This window comes from Colias philodice, chromosome 9, assembly GCF_061535455.1.
Source record: "Colias philodice isolate Cphi_HAF_F1 chromosome 9, ilColPhil1 Martin Lab GWU primary, whole genome shotgun sequence".
Taxonomy (NCBI): Eukaryota; Metazoa; Arthropoda; class Insecta; order Lepidoptera; family Pieridae; genus Colias; species Colias philodice.
The window spans coordinates 912624-930379 of NC_143094.1; the positions used below are offsets into that span (position 1 = coordinate 912624).

Sequence of the window (17756 nt, forward strand, 5' to 3'; positions counted from 1 at the left end):
GGCCCGTTCCTGTGACGTGTGTGAGTGCTGAGCCGTGTTCCGTCGACATGACGATCACCAGACCCTTGGCATATTGGATATGGCTTCGTTATTGAATGTTTATTATTATTGAGTATTTGTGTTGTATGTTATTGTTGTAATGGTATATTGATGGGGTAAGGAATGAACAAGTCATCTACTTTTATATGAATATCGGTTGTAAGAGATATTAAGGGCCGATTTTTCAATCCCTGGTTAAAACTTATCCGTCCAATAAAGTATTATACGATGATATTAAAATGTCACCTGTAAACCGTCAAATGCGGGCAATAAGAATACATTTTTTAAATGGTAATTTAATTCGTTATTCGACGAATAAGTTTTAACTGACGATTGAAAAATCAGCCCTAACTAATCTTATATATAAAAATGAATCGCAAAATGTGTTGGTAAGCGCATAACTCGAGAACGGCTGAACCGATTTCGATAATTCTTTTTTTATTATATTCCTTGAAGTACGAGGATGGTTCTTATGTAGAGAAAACGTAAACATGTACCACGGGCGAAGCCGGGGCGGACCGCTAGTATATTATATACTTGGTTGGTTGCCTGGCAGAGATCACTGCTTAGTGATAAGGCCGTCGATTGTACTACATCTTTCTTGTACCATATTTTCTTCTTATTGTTTCCTATTATTAAGTGTTTGTATTACAATAAAGTGTAATAAATAAATAAATAAATATTATCATCTACTTTTATCTATCTGTTATCTGTACAAAAGAGGTATGTGCGTCATCTAATTAAACAGCAGTAAAACATTGTGTATTATATTGCCTGTAAACTTATTAAATAAATATTTTGACTTGACAAAATTTATAAAGATACAATTTGGTTGTTTCAGAGACAAATTCATAATTTCCTGTGTACAAGTTACATTTCATCAAAATTATTAATCTCAGGCCATATTTTTTGTATGGAGATTGAGCAATATTTTTAGATAACATTAGCGCTACTTATTTAGAATCCCATATAGGAATATACAAAGTAAAAACATTTTAAAATCAGATTCAATTTAAAACTTATGAACATACTCATTTGTAACAGTCACACAATTACAATTGTCTATTGCACGCCTCATAAGCGAAGCGTTGAGGTGGGTACTACTGTCACTTCGCGCAAAACATCTGATTTTTCAAACTTAAAATGTCTTAATGTATCATACATTGCACTTGTAAGATAATACATACACACACATATTAAGAAAAAACACTATTTTTAACGTTCATGATATTTTTGATGTCATTTTTGTTATTTAAACTAGTTAAAAAACAGTTTAAAAAAGTTCTGTCTTGGACGTCCGTGTGTCTGTATGTGCGGATCCTTTTTCTTGTTAACACGATAGCGACCGAAATACTTTACTAATCGAGTCTTTTTTTTTCTCTTACGCTTGAGTATGCTCAGGAATAGAACCCTTTCATTTTTCAGGGTCTGATTCGATGTGGTTTAATTGTTATTAAATAAACAAAAATAATAATTAATAAATATTTATTAAAAAAAAATTATGAGGCGTGCACTTTTGGATTTTCCAAATTATTTAAACTGTATTCTGGCTTCCATACTTTGATTAAAATACGTAATTTCAAATACGGGAACACGAATGGGATATATTATAAGGGTAAATAAGAGCACACATAGAATCCATTAGATAATTATATGCCTTGAAATATAGCTTTTGTTTTACATTTTCAGAACACGGAAGTCGCATTATTTATAGGAATTAGGAATAAAAGCAATGCATGATATGCATGGTTTTATTCGAATTGCCTACATTTGTTGAATTGATGTTCAGATTTACTTGTAGAAGGATGGTTGTCGTGTTTGGTTACTAATTGTTTTTTTTTATTATTTCACTCGCTTTAATTTTGCCGAGGCTTGATTAATTTTTGCTTGGAACGTGTCATTAGACTTGTCTTAGTTCTGTAAGTGAGATTGGTGTATTTCTAGAATGGGAAAAAAAAATCCAAGAAATCTAACAAATCTAAGGTAATAAGGCATAGTACAGACGGCTCATATTTGATTCTATTTATATTTTATTTTTCTCATTTTTTTCTCATATTTGATTCTACAGAAGTTGAATATAAGCAATACAAAATAACGTGTTGTGAAGGTATAATAAAAGACAATAAAATATTCCTTACCTCTTGTTTGCAAAGGTTTCCAGGACTTTGCATTTAAAACTGTTGATTGCTAAATCAATATTGTAACATTTCCTACTGAAACAATATAAATTTTAACAAGAATTCGAACGTAAAAACAACAGCTCGCCACTCTGCCATGGCTGGCTCTTAAATGGTAAGTGCCTCACAATTCTACATCATTAAATGCAAAATTACTAAAGCGAAAATTGCCACTCGTCGAGTTTCGACCTTTCTGGGGTGATTTTTTTCTAAATCATTAGCAAATGGCAACTTTTAGGGAGACTTTTGATTGACAGATGCGATGGCTGTTCTTATTTTATGGTTAATCGACTATGACTAGATTTGTGGGGTATATAGGCACTTTAAGGCTGGGGAGGCTGTTGAAATTTTGTTGGATTGTTATGATAGGTGAACCAAAGATTTAACGTGTAGAGCCAGATATGAAAACTCTACACAGTCAATATTACAATTAATTTCCCACTTTAAACAATTCTCGTTAATATCGTACAGTACTACGGTATTAAAGGTTTTAATGAATACTATAATTTATTTAAGTGAAACTTCTTTATCGGGGTTGGAAAAAAATTTAGTGAAACATTTTTTCGTTACGCGTGACATTTTTCCGTTAGGCGACATCTTTTTCTTATCCCTACCACGCGTGGTTCGACGTATTTCTGTAAAGTTGCATAATATAGTAAATTATTTTTTGAAAAATATGGTCATAAAGAAGTCTCACTTCTTACGTGTGTACACTTAGTTTTAGTATAATTTTATCGCTCTTCTGTCAATTTCTTACTTACTTTCTTACTGTCTTACTGAAATTTCAATATTCATTATTCGTCCAGTTTTTGCGACGCTAGTAAATTGAGACGACAATAATGCTATTTTCGTCTAGTCCATTCGAATATTTCCGATTAATAAAGTTACCGAAAAAATCTTAATATTACTGCGTAGAACTAGATCGGTTACCATGGCAACGGCTATCAATTACTTATCGTACATAGTTTACCTTTTGAGGGGATAATATCGATAGAGCCATCGTTTTCGGGGGTATAGGTAAGCGGATTAAAAGATTACTGCCGGCCAAACCGGCTGTAATATTTATTATTTCAATGGCTTGATCATTTGTAGCCGAATTTTTATCCCACTGCGTAGGGGAGGGTTATGTTTTGCAAGTGTATAATATGAACATGTGTGAAAGAATGTGTATTAAATTATCATGCGGTAGCATGACGATTAAAGAAAGAAAGTGAAACATACAGCTAGAATTAATATTGACATGATTTTAAAAGAGCAACTATGGAGTTTATTGCCGGTTATTCTCCATAGATACTGCTTTCCGAATCGGTGATAAATGTTAAAAATATGTAATGACGATTCGAAAGTACTTCTAAAAGAAGTTTGATTGAATAAATAAATGTTTGAGTTTGAAAATTATTTTTTTCTTTTTATTTTCTATTCTTACGTAGTTTCTAATATTGAAAATATTAAATAATATTACAAAAATACATAATATCTGTAGCAGGTTGTACTCATTTTTTTATAAATCCTAGCAAGGAATTATAAAAGAAGACGTGTGGCACTCGGGGACTGCCGCGGTAAAGCTATTGCATGCTATGCCTTTAAGCCACACCTCCGCGCCCGTCGGAGTGGGGAGCGTGAGGTTTTTCGTTACGGAATTTCTGGATTCGGTCCCCGCGCTCAAGGCCCGCGATAGAAGCTATGCAATAGCTTAAAAATGAGGGGTTTTCGTCCCGTGTTTACACGTTTACCGTAAGCTTGCGAACTAAATAATGTATTACGCGCTATTGGCTAAGTCGGTCGAACACACCTATTATTTTATCATTATATATGCAACGTAGTTAGAAAATACAATAATACCAATATGCTATAGTTTGTGTTGAAACCCCCGGGGCATAGTTTATGTTCAACACGAGTTTAGCCGCAGCTTAACTATGACCGACCGTTTAACGGCTGGTTAGAGAAGTTTGCAAGTTTTGGTCGGATAATTTCGGGCATAGTTTTATAATAAGAAATTTAATTAAATATATAAAATTTAAATGAATTGCACTAATAATTATCGACACGGATATCCTTCCTTATTCAGATTCAGTTTCTCTGCTATTTTATTTTAAACTAGATTCCGCCCGCGACTCCGTCCGCGCGGATGCCGGTCTTCGCGTGGATGGTTTATTTCTAAATTTTGAGTAACTCTGACAATGACATCTTATAAATATCTATTGGACGGATCGATTCAGTAACACCCCCTGCTAGTTATTTTTTCAATATTTTCAATGTACAGAATTGAACCTTCTACAGATTTATTATCTATATGTATAGATTATACAACAATTTTGAACTTTCGCATACTTCGGAACTTCACCCGTATTTCCAAAAAACAAAGAAAAACTTGATTTAAAACGGTTAAAACAAGAAATCGGTGGCATTATAAAATTATATATATGTTTTGTTAAATATCTTCTTAAATAAGGAATTAATTACTTTTTAACTGACAATAATGATAATTATTAATTACATTATTTAACACAACGTTTCGAACACTTAAAAGCGAGTTTTACAGGTACACTGAATAAATTAATTGAAAATATCAATATTGTTCAATACTTACATTCATAAAAGTTTCTGAACGAAATGGAAGCGTAAACTGTATTGAACAGTTTTTAATCTTGGATTAAAATACATAATCCATAATATGCAAGCAGAAACAATTATAAAAACCTTTTGAAAGCACTACGGTCATTAAACAGTCATCAATTTAATATTTAAATTCGCGGACGATTTTCAAAAATTGAAAGCGCTATAAAATATGGTTTTGCCTTTACTAGGTGCAGGTAACATTTTATGAAAATTTCTACGCGAGTGAATTTTTGATAAAATCGATCATTGATTATAGTGTTGGAAATTCAATTACTTTTCGAGTAATTTTGGAATAATTTCGTTATGGGAGCGTGGCAAAATTATGGTTCCAAATTGTATTATCAGGTGCGGACATGTCGGCGATTTAGGTCGAAATATTTCGCCTGTTTTGATTAAGTTATGGCTCTCAATCGGGATAATGGTATGGGAGAAACGGTCGGGCGGTAGCTGCAGATTTCATTATACAGGCTTTTCGCTTGATACGGAACTTAATTTTCATTTATTCGACAGATGTGCTTATGTGTGACGTATACATGACTTGAGAAGTTTTAAAATGTTAACAATAAAAATAAGCAGGAAAGATTTTACTGTTATGTGATTAATAGATTTAATTCAAAAAGAACTCTACTGATTTTGAAAATTTGGTGAACTGTTATAAAACTACTAGCTGTCCCGGCAAACGTTGTTCTGCCTTACTTTTCATCATTTAGGGGTATGAAAAATAGATGTTAGCCGATTCTCAGACCTACCCGATATGCACACAAAATTTCATGAGAATCGGTCCAGCCGTTTTGGAGGAGTATGGTAACTAACATTGTGACAGGGGAATTTTATATAAAAGATGTAGGTACATTATTTCATAATAACAACAAGATATATTGCAGCCCGGATAAAGCGGGAGTGAGAGCATTTTATTATAAAATGTTCCCTTCTTTTGAAAATGACATAGGTCGCACTTTTAAATGGATATAAAGTTTGAAATAGGGTATGAAAATTTGTATGGGGGACGGTTGCCACACTACGTGATATGCATAAGAGTAAAGAGAGATATGGGGCAGATGCATTTCACGTTACATTAACTTTTTATGACGAAATGCGTGTTCAGCCTTGTAATTTAGTATAATGAGGATTGTGTTGAAAGTCACGGAACTCGTGGTTGTATCGCCAAGGTATCGCCTATATAGGAGTGAATTGAAATCTGTGATAAAAGTGGAATCATAAAATGTATTATATCAAACACATACTATGTCAACAAACAGAGGAATAGTACCCATTACTCATATTATTTTAAATGGGCTGATGATGATTATCTTTATCAGATAATCTACTTCACTATCTTGCGAAAACACTAGATTATTCATTACTTCCGAGTCATCATCATATATTATAATATTTATACCTATATATTATAAACATACAAGTAACAACTATAAATTAATTAAATCGATTATCAGTGTCAAATAACGATAGATAATTTAGGGGGGTCGTAAATATGCCAACAATTACCTTTAGTTAGGGAGCCAGCAGCAGATTTTATGACCAAGTTCCTCTCAAGCGGTAATTTGTAAAATGCATCAAAGTATAGTATTATGAAGCCTCGTGAACGTCAGCTGGAGCTCGGTTGGGGGGATGAGCGGCTGTAGCCTCCCACGCACGTAGGAAAAAAAAATATATTCAGTCATTTCCTCTCAGCTAAAAATTTGTCAAATTGTAGCTAACCCAATATCTCAACGAAAAAAAATAATCAGCTGGTTACAACGTGGTGTATTAAACGTCAGCTGGTGTCTCGAACATGAAAAAAGAACAATTATTTTCCGTGATTTCCTCTCAAACAAAAATTTACCTGATGATAGCTTATATGTAACTGTGGATAAATATATAAGTCAGCTGGCTGTATCTTGGTGGAAAAACCGTCAGCTGATACTTTGAAAGTTATTACATAGGAGTTAGACAGAAGCATCTATTGCCAATTTATATGCATCAGCTGACTAGGTTTTCCTCAACTTATTGCTAGCTGATTTTTTTTATTTATCGCATCAGTATATTAACAATCAGCTCACAAATTTTCATCTGAGAGGAAATGACGTATCTTTAATTATTCGACATTGCGCTTCAATATAAGAGTTAAGTTGAAATAAACATTCAGTATCAATATTTTTGAAACGAATAAGTATGAAATCAAATAATTTTATATATTTAAATAATTAAATAATCAATTAGCAATAAATGAACTAGTTACTCGATAAATAATATTTATTATATAAACTTGATAAAACATGATAATGAGAACAATATGATTTATTCGTTTTCGCTCTGGCTTGAGTCACTTTCCTCTCTTTCCGATTCATTATCAGAGTCGTTATATACCAACGATGTAAGTTTTGCAGGACGTCAACATAAAGTCAGATTGAAATAATTTCTCGTAAATGTTAATAAATGTTAAATGAAGAGTTTGTTTGCCATATGTACGGATTTAATCGTCTAAAAAAGATCAATGATTAACGTAGTTATTTTTATTTAATACTTTTTAGTGTATTTTTCAACACGAATCCAACGAGCCCAAACTCGATACCTAAAGTTGAGTCAATATATTACCGAGTTCCTATGGCCACCTTCCGATTCCATCATCAAATCAGCTCTATATCATGATAATGTTTCATCGCTATCCAATTTACATACGTATACAAAATTTCAGCTCAATCGGTTACCAGGAAGTGAATCAACTTTACTTGCTTCATTTCAATTAAGTCATCGAGATTAGACAAAAATGTTCATAAAATAAAAACTACTGGGCCTATCCGAATAAATCCGATTCTTCTCCATAGATACTGCTTTCCGAATCGGTGGTAAATGTTAAAAATACTATGTAATGACGATTCGAAAGTGCTACTAAATAGTAGTCTAATTGAATAAATGAATGTTTGAGTTTGAGTTTGTTTGTTTGAACATACATAAAAAAACATACCGGCCGAATTGATAACCTCCTCCTTTTTTTTGAAGTCGGTTAAAAAATCAGCTAGCAATAAGTTGAGGAAAACCTAGTCAGCTGATGCATATAAATTGGCAATAGATGCTTCTGTCTAACTCCTATGTAATAACTTTCAAAGTATCAGCTGACGGTTTTTCCACCAAGATACAGCCAGCTGACTTATATATTTATCCACAGTTACATATAAGCTATCATCAGGTAAATTTTTGTTTGAGAGGAAATCACGGAAAATAATTGTTCTTTTTTCATGTTCGAGACACCAGCTGACGTACAATACACCACGTTGTAACCAGCTGATTATTTTTTTTCGTTGAGATATTGGGTTAGCTACAATTTGACAAATTTTTAGCTGAGAGGAAATGAATGAATGTATTTTTTTTTCCTACGTGCGTGGGAGGCTACAACCGCTCACCCCCCCAACCGAGCGCCAGCTGACGTTCACGAGGCTTTATAATACTATACTCTGATGCTTCTGACGAATTATCTCTTGAGAGGAAATAATGAACCCAATTTGCACCTGGCTCCCTAACCACTTCGTTCGCGAGAAGCGATCGCTATCAGATGTCCCGGGGAAATGGAATGTAACTCCCCCACGATCATGGCGTCCTGGTACTTTTTCGTCGCTAATACAAAAAAGTTTGGCAATGATTTTAATGAAACGCCCCAAACTTGGCGGAGTTTTATTTATAGAGCCATATTTAATAATAGGTAAGTACGTTTCGTTTCGAATTGTGAGTTTATATTAAGTTAGCTTTCCGCCCGCGGCTACGCCCGTATAGTCAAGGAAATAACGCATTTTTCGGCTGTGCATTGTCCGTCAGTCAGCGAGAGAGTTTTATATAATATATTTTTTAATAAAACAAAAACATGGCGACAATTATTATCGGTTTATTGTTCCGTAGCTAGATAAATATGATAAAAATAATTATGTTATAATCATTTTCATACCAAGACACGAAATGAAACAAACGCAAGTGATGTGCAAAATGTCTAGTAACATTCATAAGTAGTTTAAAAAGCTCTTTGCCTTTATTCTAAGTTTTCTTTTCCTTGTCTGTTGTCTAAGTGGTTTTCCATAACACATTATACCGGTCAATCGAAATCACAATTAATTTTTATACACTAAGAGAAAGGGAACGAGAATTTGACCATTTTTAGGAGCGATCTATTCCTGGAAACTTCAATTTATATTTGTATTGGTTTAAAACTTTATTTCATGCTTGAACTTAATACATTATCATCATACTAGCTTTCCGCCTGCGGCTTCGCGCGCTTTGTCTTCAACCCAATAAATTATATACAAAAACCTTGCTCGAGAACCATTCTATCTATTAAAAAAACCGCATCAAAATCCACTGTGTAGTATTTAAGATTTAAGCATACAAAGGGATATAGGGACAGAAAAAGCGATGTTTTATACTATGTAGTGATAAACAGGGGTAAATAAGCCATTATCTTTACATTGTTTGTTCAACCGATATTTCTTTGTTATTAAGACATTAAGTGCTAAGAAGTTGTGATAATACCCTCAGTAGTGATTAGTTTTCGACTCCAGTGCGTTTATTATGAGCTTAACTAATCGTACGAGCAAATATAATATCTGCATTTGTATGTTTTACATTAGCGTATATTGTATAAGAATCGTTTAACTATGTCCTTTTTTTTTTCTAAAATAATATTCTTATCCTTTCTTTTATAAGAGAGTAACGTGTTTTCTTTTTATATTACAAACTAGCGGTCCGCCCCGGCTTCGCCCGTGGTACATATGAAAAATAGATGTTGGCCGATTCTCAGACTTGCCCGATATGCACATAAAATTTCATGAGAATCGGTCCACCCGTTTCGGAGGAGTATGCAGACTAACATTGTGACACGAGAATTTTATATGTATACTAGCGGTCCGCCCCGGCTTCGCCCGTGGTACATATGAAAAATAGATGTTGGCCGATTCTCAGACTTACCCGATATGCACAGAAAATTTCATGAGAATCGGTCCACCCGTTTCGGAGGAGTATGCAGACTAACATTGTGACACGAGAATTTTATATATAAGACTAGCGGCCCGCCCCGGCTTCGCCCGTGGTACATATGAAAAATAGATGTTGGCCGATTCTCAGACTTACCCGATATGCACAGAAAATTTCATGAGAATCGGTCCACCCGTTTCGGAGGAGTATGCAGACTAACATTGTGACACGAGAATTTTATATATAAGAATAAGATATAAGAATATTGACAAATTCGTCCAGTAAGCAGAAAATGAAGTACATATGATTAAATTTTGTTATAATTATAATCTTGAAATATCGATTAGTTAAGTGTCTCATGCATAGACAATTTTACAAGATTATTTCCTACGTATGCTTGGAACATGTCTCATTGAAGACATTTTAAAATTTATTCGAACGTTAGGAAATGGAATTTAAAGTACACGAAATACATTGATTTAAAGTGGAAGAAGACAAACTTAAAATGCGTCAAATTACTAAAAGAGGGCATAGAATTTTCTAGAGCTAGACTATTTGGATCACTAATACATTCCTAGTAGAAAAGAGAATTTCAGTAAAGCGTTCGATCATGTACGCGACTCCAATGTTTTGGACAGGTTTATAAAGATGTCGAAGATAAAATGTTTGTTTGTTAATCATTGTTTTCGACATCTCTTTTATTGAATACATGTTGGGTTTATCGTGTGTTCATATTGCTTATCAATTTACGTTTTTAGGAATCGAATCCTTTATATCTTATGTTTTAGATAGCGCGGTATCAACAACATTAGCATTTTCTAATTTTCTATAGGTATATAGGCTCTTTTAGACGTGCTTTCTATACCTATTATATTCTTTTTTGTTAATTATACAGTTCTTTTTTTCACCACTATTATTGTAATTTTCTCTATGACTGTATAAGAGCATACAAACGAAACTTTTTGTAAGTACTAACAATGTAAATAACACTCTTCGTCCAGGAACAGGAACTATTTACAACGTCGCTATAATAAAATCTCCTTGACCACTCCGAACATCCTGTGACCTCCACCCCGAGTTTGTAGCTCAATTAAATAAACTTCACGACAAAGGGATTCTTTTCAACGTTAATTCACTCCTGAAAGGGTTCCCTGACGCCTTTGATTTTTGTCTCTTTACTTTATTACGTCTAGTTTAGCGGACTTCTTCGGGATTCTTTAAAATATTTGAACGATTTAATTAAACCTTTCTTAATTCATTGGTGAATTGCATTGATACCTTAAAACATGTAAAATTATTTAGGACTCTTTTTTTCATAGATGCAATTGTCTTGCTACTTAATCTGATTATTTCTCATCTTTAAGTTTCATTATACTAAATCTAAATATTTGTTTGTGAAAACTTTTGGAAGCTAATTTAAAGAACTTAAACAGTGTACGACAAGCAATGAAAGTAATAGTATGGTAGCATATACTTTTTCTATAATGTTATAAATATGATAAAAATAAATGCGAAAACGTATTCTCTAAGTACGAAATAAAACAGGAACCCAACACGAGTACGGAACGAAATAAAACACTCGCAAATATCAAGCGGGAACCTAATGCCAAGAATTTAATCGCTAACAAGCAAACGGCTCACGACTTAATGAATCCCGAAACAATCCCCAGAGCCTCAGACGGCAATTATATTTCAAAGGAGGTGAATTTCATAGATCGGAGTGAATGATTCTGTCCGGCGATTATCTCAAGTGCACCAGGGCCGAGTGGGCCTTAATTAATACAAGTTCCAAGGCCCTACATGGATTTAATTAGAGAAAAGCTACGTAGTACGAGTCTCGTTAGGATTGTGGGATCCCGTGGAATTGTGGTGGAGGTTACCTTGTTATTAAATATTATTCCGTTTGAGGATTAATCATCGTATTAATCGAGAGGTGTAGTTTAGGTTATGATATCTCTGGTGTTTTCGTTATTGGGTTGTTACAATTATGTATTTTAGGATTTGTCTTGATCAAATTTCATTAGTCAACATTACTTGTGATTAATATTATTTATTATGTTACACATTTTAAGATAAACTAATTACAATAAAATTATAACGTGCGTTAAAATTATTTTTTATACTGATTTTTTTATCAATCAAAAAAAATCACAAAAATCTCAATTTTCTTATACGGAGACAATATCTGAATATTGTTAACATCACATTTATTATTTTTCCATTTCAGCTTGTCAAGACAGTTCATCAAGATGACAAAGTGAGGTTACTTAATAACACCGGTTCCCATTACATTCGTTTGATCTACGCCAGCGACATTAAATATTGGTGTTAAATTCTCAACGAGAAATTTGAATTCGGCGTCGTCAGCGCGAGGCTTTTGATTCGAACGCTTCGTCAGCTCGCGGTGCTGGGATGCGGGATTTCACAATCTTGTATGACGTTTACACTGCTTCTAATATAAATTTGGGAGAAATGAATATTGTTATTACTTCTAATGTTTTGGTTGAAATTAGTATAGCGTTTAATGATTATTATACTGAGGAAGATGCTGATGAAGTTAATATTGTGGGTGATGATATAGGTAGAGTAAATGAAAAAATGGATACAATAATGAACAAAGCAACTGGTGAACTGCGGCAAATTGAGACAGATGAGCTACAATGGACTGTGTATTTCGATTAAAATTTTCTTTACTATAAAATTAACTGGATAAAAATAGCACAATTTTATGAAAAAACATTAGGATTTTCATTCGAAACAGATGTTGTTTATGTTATTATTATTATCATACCACTCATAAACCTACAAAGCGAGTAATTACTTCTGGTTCTAACTCGATTCCTAGAAAACACAGCTTAATTAAATAAAATGAGACTGGCTGTATCGCGCTGAATAAAGTATGAATGTAGATGAAACAGCAGTACTATACAATGATAATCATGGACATTAATTTGTTACATTCAGGCCACCGCATAACCAAGCATATTTAATCATTACCTCTGACTGCGTTTGTCCCAATTAGAATTTATGGTGTCAGCCGATACGAAAATTAAGTTAATTCACCCCGTATATTTTGTTTAGCCTTTCTGTATCCGACTCATAAATTATTCAACATACAGCGTGCTCCTAAACTGGGACTGTAAATTTCTTCGCTAATATATGTTTTGATTTATGTGCGTTCGGAGAAAGAACGGGCTATTTAGTGTTGAATGTGGAACCTTGGCAGTTCTTTATTGCTGTAGGTCGAGAGTTCATAATTGCGTAAATTGTTCCTTAATTACGGCTGCTGAAGGCATTGTGAGCAGATTGGTCTGTTACAGACCTAGAGCTTAAAGAAATTTCAATTTCAAAATTAATTGAAATAGTCATATTTTGCTATAATCTTAATGAAAATTGAAGTCTCTATGGAAAGGATCTCTAGCTGAAAGTATAAGTATATTACTATAATCCTTTTTCATCTAATTTGAGAAGAAATCTGAGAATATTTTGTAGTAAGTGATAAAAAAACGTCATATTATTATCAATAGACAATATAAAAATATTGCTTATGATATGATTTACTTCCAAAGTGCTTTGCACCCATTCTATTGTAATTTTGTGTGGTATTCGCAAAGTATTTTTCAATGGTGGTCTGAAAGTATTTGAGATGAAACTAAATATTTTGCATCTAAAAGAACACGCCATCAGCCACGGTCTAGCTTAATAACACAAACATATTTTGCGCGCAAAACTTCAAATACGTAACCATGATATTATATACTTGTTTACCAAATGCTGGCCAAAGCAGCATACAAGCTGTCTGTAGCATTTAATTGAAATATATTACGGTAAAATAACTCATTGGAGATCCGTTGTGGTTATTGCAATATTTGTGGACACACTAATGTGAGTCTTGTGTGTTTGTCTCGTTTTAGATTCCGGGTATTTGTGATGTTAAAGGGATTTGTTTGTAATTATTCGTGAAATGTTTTAGGTTTTATGCAATTAATGAGGTTGTGCAAATTGTATATTTGCATTACGGTAGAGGCTGTTTTAATTTGAATATGGTTTGCAATTTTTGTTTATATAAAGTTTATTCTTAAATATTATGTTCTCAGTATTAGAATATTGATGTATAGAATGTTCTCTCTTTCTTCTTTGTTAAGATGTAGAATACTGTCTCGTCTTTCTTTGTTAATAAAGTGCGTACCGATTCCTGCAATGAAGATGTATTTGGCTAATAATTTTTTAACTTTTAGGTGATTATTTGGTATTAAAGTACGCATCTGCGTGGTTGTCTTTCCGTAGAAAGTGTCGCATCTCTGGGGAATAATATATCAATGAAATGTCTAAAAATACACCTGAACAATTTCGCTGAAAACAATGAAAATATTTAAATATATTTTCATTGTTTTCAGCGAAATTGATCAAGCATCGTGAAAACATATTTTTATTCGAGAAATTCAATTCGTCACGCTTGATTGGATTTATTTATATTTCTTTCGAAGTTTTAATTCCTTTGTTGGAAAACTTTCTCTTTGTACGGCGTTTTTCTTATTGAATGACTTACGTCAATTCTCCCTCAATGTTTCAGAGACGAAATTGTACAAGATTTGATAAACGACGCTTGAAAGAATTTGGAGACAAAACTTATTGTGGCCGTAATTAAAAAGCGAAATGAATGTAGTTGAGAATTGTGAATAATGAAAATTAATTCAGAAGTATTTGAAAAGAAAATTCCGTTATGATTGTTGTTTCGGTGTTCGAATATGACTTTAATGTAGAATTGTTTCGGAGTTATTCCTATTTCTTACATTGCTTCTTAATACATTGTACTTTACTCTTTACAACAATAGTAGGATGATATCCTTAGCTATCTATTATGCTAGGCGTCCACTAGGCGGATCGGGCCGGGCCGCATCGCAACGCAAAAATACGCCGGCCTATGTTTTGTATGAAACATCGTCCATTAGCGACGGATCGGGTCGGGGCGGGCCGCAACGCATTGGCGGATATCGCTTCGCAGGCGGATTTCTGCCGGCGGTGCGCTGCGGCCCGGCCCGCCCCGACCCGTCTAGTGGACGCAGGCAGGCGGATGTGAGCGGCGAGCGTCTGTTAGATAAAATCCGCCTAGGCGGTCCGCCGCGCCCCGTACAGGTGGACGCAGGAGCAAACAGCGCGTCCATTAGAGACGGCCCGTTGCGATGCGAACCGCCCCGATCCGTCTCTAATGGACGCCTAGCATTATAATATCGTTTCAGTTCTAATGTATAATAGCCCCTACTACAGACAAAGTATAGTGCAGAAGCCAGTAATCAATGGTTACTTCACTAATCCGCATCTTACGAAACACTGTATTTACGAATCAATCCAACGCAAGCTCAAAATGAAACATCCTAAAAAATCAGTGTTCGCAAGTCAGGCGGAATAGACAGTGATACGGGTTGGACATAGGTGTCACGCTAAACACGACAGCTGACTTCGTGACACCTGAGCGAGCGTGCTACGCGCTAAAATATTAGCCACGATGTTAAAAATATGATGAGATGGATAGGAATTGCGGATTAGGACACTTGACCTAATTAGGTTTAGTTTAGGTCTCATGGCCGGCTACTTTTTCAAGCTAGTTTTTAAGCTATTGCATAGCTTTTATCTCAGACATTGATCGCGTTGACCGAATGTAAAAATTTCGTAACGAAAAAACCTAACACCCCCACTCCAACCGGCACAGCGATGCGATGCTATGCAATAGCTTTACCGCGGCAGTTCTCGAATGCCACACGTATTTTATTTATAAACTCTCCTGGGGCGTTACTATCTTAGAAATGAAGCTAGTTATGTCTTCAAGACGCTAGAAGTACTAGCTTGCTAGTTTACAAACAATAACATACTTTCTTTGTTCTTGAAAAACTAGCCTGTACTTGTGTAACCCGGCTATTGCTGTTTCGTTTGTAAAATTATTGTTTGTGATAAATTTTAGCTCTCTCTTACCTCCATAAGGAATTCATGGTCTGTCTATAATTTTAACACGCATATTTAGCTCTTGGTTAATTTTCAGTAGTTAATCACCACCATAATGCCTCTACAGGGTCTAATTAAAATCTTATAGGTCTTAAATCATACAATCCATATGAACGAATGTGTTACCATCAAAGTTTTTCAATTCACATCCGAGTTACACTAAAATCACGAATCCAAAAGCACTAATTGTTAATAAAAGTCAAAACAGAATAGTTTAGAGCCCCCAGGTGTGCTAATATTAGATAGTAGCCCGTTTTAAATCTAGGTTAGGTCTCGTTGCCGGTGTCACGGTCACGCGTCTGTCACGTACACGCTCATTAGTCCACGGCTCTGTATTCGTGAACTTTCTGCATGGACTCAATTAATTATAGACACGTCGTTATGTAGTGAATTGGTTTCAGGTATTGGTACTTTGTTTGTGCTATTGGAAAACGTTGAAAGGGTAATGTTAGGTTGTAATTATGTATTGAAGTGAAAATTTGATTCTGCGAAGTGGCTAGAGTGAGATAGCTGTTTCAATGATTGCTTTTCTTTATAAATAGAGTCAGCGTTCTGTGATAGTAAATCTTTTTCTTTTTCTATTTATAAAATGGCAATTCCCGGTATCATTAAAGATGGATTCTCCACGTAACATGTTGCAGTATTATATTCTTTTACATATATTTTTATTGAGTTTATATACAATGAATAAAAATAAGAGCTGGGTCGTTTTGTACGTTTTAATAAATATATTGATATAGGCAGGCGTGTATTAAAAGTAATAAGACTTCATATCCTTCGCTATACAATATATGATCGTTGTAGAAATAATAGGCATATTGTTGTTATTGGCAGTATAATATAAAAAAGGAAAATAAATACTTATAGGATAGTACTCGCACGGAGAATAAATAAAATATAATATACTGTAGCTTTAGAAAATTATAAGCAAAATAAGAGAGAATTAAAATTCATGAAAATTTTTCATTATATCTAAGCTTTAGTAACCTAACTATTTTTTATTTGTGTTCGAGCAAAACAAACACATAAAGTATACACGCACATATTCTAGAGTTTCATACTTCCTTCTGGTTGTAAAAACATAACCTGGTTGTTGTTCGTCCATCTTTATTTCTTTCATTAAGAGAAAGGTGGCGATCTATAGTACAGGAGCTGGAGTAAAAATTTATTAAACAATCTATTTTTAACTTAGTTTTATTTTCAGCGGCTGAAACATTCAGACCCGAATCGATAGCGACGCCAATCCCTATTTTTCAACTTGACGGATTATCGCCTAAGCCTTTGTAGTAGGCCTGAGATTAGGATAACAGTGTCGCTATTTTAAGGTTGATTAGACGACATTATACATTATGGTTGCGTAATATAGATAATGTTTATTGGACAGTTACAAAATTGATTAAATTTGTTATTTAAAATTAGCTATGTGTTAGCTATTTATAATGGAATCCACACATAAAAATGCCCCTTTTCAAATATCTAAATATTTGAAAAGCCTGCAAATTTTCATTATTAAATCTGTAGTTAACTAACTATTTACTAACTAAAACGTTTTAATGCCTCTGTATTAAGCCGTAAGCCATATTATGTCCTAAATCATGTATGAATAAATAGCTCAAAATATTGTAAACAAAATATTTTGTTCTCCAGCTCCTGGTGTATAAGTTACTACACTAATAACAATCACCTGTTCAGAGCCTAATGAAGACCGCTTAGCTGAACGCTCATCGACAAATATATTAGAGAAACGTGATTAGGCCGTAAACACACTAATTTATTTGTTTTGTACTGCGATATTTGAAAAAAACGAGAGACTTGGTGACAGTGTTGTTTAATATTTGCTGCTGTAAAAATATCTGCTGTATAAACAGTTATTTGAAAAAAATATATATGATAAAGTTTTAAATACTTTGTAAAGAGTTATATACCTACTATATTTTCATTGGTAGTAAAAAAACGCATCTTTAA

The 17756-nt window shown here is 33.9% G+C and overlaps 1 protein-coding gene across 1 annotated transcript in view; it reads left to right on the top strand.

Annotated features, from left to right (window-relative positions):
* The window catches only part of l(3)mbt (lethal (3) malignant brain tumor), a 250249-nt gene extending 235242 nt beyond the window's left edge, over positions 1–15007 (top strand). Inside the window, exon 13 of the transcript XR_016316038.1 lies at positions 14660–15007. The gene's annotated coding sequence lies outside the window, so the exon portion shown is untranslated. The remainder of the gene's footprint in view (positions 1–14659) is intronic.
* Positions 15008–17756: the final 2749 nt, after the last annotated feature.